The following is a 5,299-nucleotide window of genomic DNA, read 5'->3' as shown; positions in this document are numbered from 1 at the left end:
GTGCAAAACAAAACACCCGGTTCATGCTTATACACATAGAAAAGTACCCACTGCAGCTTGCCAGACTGAAATTTTTGTTCATAAAACCCCAAGCTGAAAACTTTCCATCATTACTTTTCACTTTTTCATTTTTGGTAAGTTAAACTCATCTGGTTAAGGCAAACCTGTCCTCCACTTTCTATTTATCCAGTTGCCTGCTCTGAGTTTAAGAGATATGAATTCAGTACCATTTTGATAGAATGTGAAAACTCCAAATATTGAGGGAGAGCAGAGGCTGATGTTAATTTGCTGCTAAAGATGATACCTTGTGCCTTCTGAACACAAATAAATAATGAACATAGAGGTAATAAATTCTTGAAACATGACTTTGTAGGAAAAGCCTGAGAAAAAAAGTTTTCAAGTTGGACTCTGCTGTTATATCTCAAGCAATATATTTTATACAGCTTACGTCATGCACACTAAAAACTTAATTTGGTGAGCTACACTGACAACTGGCTTTGTTCACCTTTGTTCTTATTTAAAACAGGTTGTTCCATGCAGCTGTTAAAAAAGCCATGCACGCACACACATGCACACACATTCACAGAAGGGCTTTTTTATTACTCCCCAGATCTTTCTAAATATGTAATGCTGCTTAGATTTAAAATTCTTTTTCTCTTTGCAGCACGAGAATTGCCCTACACCAGGATTTGCTGCCTTTTATGGAAGCATGATCCAAAAGTTTAACAAAAGCGATTCTGGCTTTGTTTTTCTTCTCCACATTTTTTGTCTTCTGCTTTTCTACTGTCATCATATTTGTGTGTATCATCTTGGTATCTGGGAAAGATCAGTATCTCCAGTATTGCATATGTGACTCAGATATTTTACTAAATAAATAGAGTAAAATTAACTACTTTAACTATTGTATGATCATTTGGTGTAAGCCAGTTCCGGGAAGACCCGGTGCCTATAATACTGTACAGTAATACTGTGCCAAACAACATGATTGATACGTGACTGCTGCTTTATTTTTGCTACATCTTTAGATGTGATCTTTTTCCATCTTTACCTCTTCATCATCTTCCTTCCATCTGCTGTCCACCCATCAATCCCTACTGCACTCTACCTTCCCCAGCACCTGGTAGTAGTGTCTGGAGTCACTGTGACAGGGGCTCATGCATGGGAGGAATGTTTACAAGTAAATGAGCGGAGAGGCTTAAAAATCTAGATTTAGGAAGCATCATCGTCCATGTAATTGCATGCACTGTGCTAGCCAGGCTTGGTCCTAGGCTGCACTGTCCAGCAGCCAGGCAGCCTGAGAAAAAGAGTTTGCTCAGGTGGAGTCAGTAGAAAGGATCTCTCCTTCAGTGCAGGGTCTCAGATTTTCTTAGAAATGCAGGCACTGCTTGCAATATTTTGTATTACATTTTGCCACCTTAATCACAGTTTGACAGGATAAAGCAACATGCGCTTATAACAACAGAGAGAAATAAATCATCTCATAAAGATTCCTTTCTGATTTTTAAACATGAGCTCCTGCGAGCTCCATAATCACTGATTTATCAAATAATGAGTTCTCATTAGAAATTTCAGATGCTGTGCAAGAGTAGTTGGCTGCTGCTCTTATGACTTAAACTGAGACTGATAGATTTTAACATCAGCACTGAGTAATCCCAGCTGTCACCACATCTTAATATGCCATGTCCCGACTGTCAGTCTGAAGAGCTATGAAGGTACTTCTGTTACCATTCATGTCAGGACACTCAGCTTTTGCCCTGATCACAAAGGAGAACACACCTGCCCCCCATATCTGTCTCACAACCACAGCTTTATTCATGCTTTTTGCCTGTGTTCTGGAGTTACATCATAAATGGGAAGGTGGGGGAGAAGTAAAACACAAAATTCTTTCATCTATACAAAACTTCTCTAGTGCCATATAGCTAAGTCATACACCTCATGCATTTCTTAGGTTTGCTACTTGCATTGCGTCTACTGAGAGGCAATTGCAGCGGAGAAGGAAAGATGAGAAACCCTACATATAAATCTGATTTAGGGACAAATCTATATTTTGGTCACCCGAATTTGCTGCTTCAAACCCTTGGAAGATCTGTCATCTTACCTGAGCTCCACATCTCCATTAGAGGTTATCTGGGATGCCTGATAACACATACTTTTACCAGACAGCAGTGTAGGGAGACATGGGCTGACCACAGCATTTGCTTATGGATGGGAGCTATAGGTTCTTCCACTGGAAGGAAGAGTTGAAAGGGACTGCCTCTAGAACCAACACCTGCTAGCTGCATTAACAGCTCAGGAAGTGGCACACCTGGTTTTATTCTTTTCTACTTTGCTTTCCTTGCTGCTTTAAAGTGTTACTGGATCAGGCAAGCATACTGGTAAGCCTGTGAGTCTGGATGCACAGAACCCATGGGCCTCCCATCACTCTAGACCTATTGGCTGTATGTTCACAGCGATGTTAGAAATCTATGTTCAGGATGGCACAGCAGTCCAGTGACAAACAGGGGCAAGATGTTTTCCCTCAACTTCTCCACAGCCCACATGCTCTCCCCAGGACCTTCTTCACACCTCAGGGCAGCTGAATGACACCTGGCAGGGAAGGGAAGGTGGCATTGCAAGGTAGGAGGCCAATCTCATACAATAAGCCTGGATCACAAGCTGCTGCTCCCTCACAGAATCACAGAATTGCAGGGGTCAGAATGGACCTCATGAGATCATCAAGTCCAACCCCTCTGCTAAAGCAGGTACCCTACAATAGGTTGCACAGATAGGCATCTAGATGGGTCTTGAATATCTCCGTAGAAGGAGACTCCACAACCTTTCAGGGCTACCTGTTTCAGTGCTCCATCACCCTTACTCTAAAGAAGTTCTTCCACATGTTAGTACAGAACTTCCTATGTTCAAGTTTTAGGCCATTACTCCTTGTGCTATCAATACACATCCCAGAGAAGAGCCTGGCCTCATTCATTTGCCTCCCACCTCTCTTCAGATATTTATAAATATTTATCAGATCCCCCCTCTGTCTTCTTTTCCCCAGGCTGAACAGACTTTCCTCATACAGAAGATGCTCCAGGCCCTTTATCATCCTGCCTGTACTTGCCTTACAACATCTCTTCCATCATCTCTGCATCACCCTCTGAATAACTGTACCACTGATGTGTCCTGGTCTCACTGATTGCTAATTGTGTGTTTATTGACTTTTGACTTCCACTGATAAAATAAGATTGTCATAAATGCTTATCATCTTAAACAAATGGAGATAGGAGTTATATAAAAACATAAAAGAAATAAATATTGTTGATGATTTATTTTGCTGAAGAGCAAACTCTTATTCAGAAGCCATAATTCCACTGAAGAAATTGTAGTATGTAATATATTCACATATATATAATATTACATATTTCTAAATGTATACTTTTGTGGATATGTGCAGACATGCACAACATTTTTAGAGCTCTTACTCAGAGTCTCATTTAACCCACTGATCAAGAAGAGCTCTACTGACTTCAAAAGAATTGCACCACTCCCAGCTTTGTGCTTATGGAATCCAGACACAGGCTGGTGCTTTTATGGATTAGTTACTTTCTAAGAGCCAAAGAAGCTGGATGGAGAGAGCTCAGTGTGCTAATGATGGGCACAATGCAATAGTGCCTGCAAGCAACAGCAAGTTGTACCATCAGGACTTGGGCTGTCAGGTGAGGACATGAGCCAGTCACACCAGGACATGGGTGACTCTATTGAAGGATTAACACAAAGCACGAGCTCTGCAACAACTGCAAGCAGTAGCACTTTATTCCCCCCTCCACCAGAATGGACAGTGTTCTGACCCTACTATTTTTGGAAACCAGGGTTGTATTCCATCCAATCATTTGCAAAATGAAAAAATGTTGAAAGCTATGCATCATTCTAAAATGAATTAAGTCACCAGGAAAAGCCTGGTATTGAAATGATGAAAAAGAATACTTCTATCCATTTCTAATTCTTCTGAAAATAAACATTCTAAATGAACTGTAAGGGAACTTTCATCTGTGATATACATACTTGTCATCAAGAGATACCTTTTCACCTATGACATAATTGCTATCATCAGAGAAGCACTGCTGTCACTCTGCCATAGTTTAGCTTCATTTTCTGCTAATTTCTTTGTCTTTTCTCATTAAGGCATTTCATATGTAGCTACTATCAATTATTCCCTAACATAAGCAACTGGATAATAGAACTGTGTGAATAATTGATTTTTCAATTCCATAGCTAAACAAAAAATTCAACAAGTAATTATCAAAGAAAAAGAAGGGGAAAAAAGCTTTATTTTTCTCTCTAATTCAAGTGAAAAAAAATGTTTCATGTGGATTTCAGTGAAACATTTGCTCATCTTGAATGAGACTTTTCCTTCCATCTCTGTCATTTTAAGAAAAGCAGCAGACTAAGAGAAAACTGGCACCACTCACCAAACCAACAAGTGAGATGTCTTCCCTTTCCAGGAAATGCAGATTCCTGACTCTGTAACTCCCTGTGTTTGGGAAATGTGAATGCCCAGGCACTGACCTGCAAGGACATTCTCACCCCCTGTGTGGAAAGAACTCAAAAGTATGTAAGTGATTTGTAAAAGGAGAACACTGTTACCTGGGAAGAGTGGGAACATATCTCCTTAAGAGATCAGAGGAGGCAGTGTGACTGGGATGGCATCCTCCAAGAGCTGAGTTCAGATTCCATCAAGGTTTGGATCCCCCAATCCAAGTGAGCTGCACGATCACAGCATCATTTGATATGCTCTTTGAATAGTCACCAGATTTCCTTTGGCACTGTTTGTAACAATCTTCTTATAACTAAAAGGGCCTTTGTAAAATAATTTTTAAAAAATAGTCTGAACACAAACCATGGCAATACAGTATTATCATCATAGGTGCTTTATAAATATGAGCTGAATTATACGTTTTGTGTTCTACATTCCTTTTTCCTTACATTTACTTTGGAAATTTCACAGGAAAGTCTAGTTTGCATCTCCTTGTTTGTTTTTTTTTCAATTCTGCATTAAGATTTTTCTTCGTATAAGCCTTAAAAGGAAATGAAATTGAAATGGCGCAAGTATAAAACTAATTACTGCTAGCCTTCACTGTTGTTGCCGTGCCTATAATCTACCAGCTATTATTTGTCAGTGGTTTCCAGAGGTCTTAAATAACATTATTGCCTCATGGTACTTGGCACTTAAACTCACAAGTAAAAAGGACTTCTGCCAAAAATCTCTTATGGCTGACTTACATAGATATGAGAACACAACAGGAGCTATGCTGCATCATACTGG

The sequence above is a fragment of the Meleagris gallopavo genome, chromosome 2 (assembly GCF_000146605.3).
Source record: "Meleagris gallopavo isolate NT-WF06-2002-E0010 breed Aviagen turkey brand Nicholas breeding stock chromosome 2, Turkey_5.1, whole genome shotgun sequence".
Classification (NCBI taxonomy): domain Eukaryota; kingdom Metazoa; phylum Chordata; class Aves; order Galliformes; family Phasianidae; genus Meleagris; species Meleagris gallopavo.
Note: the sequence above shows the minus strand (reverse complement) of the source record.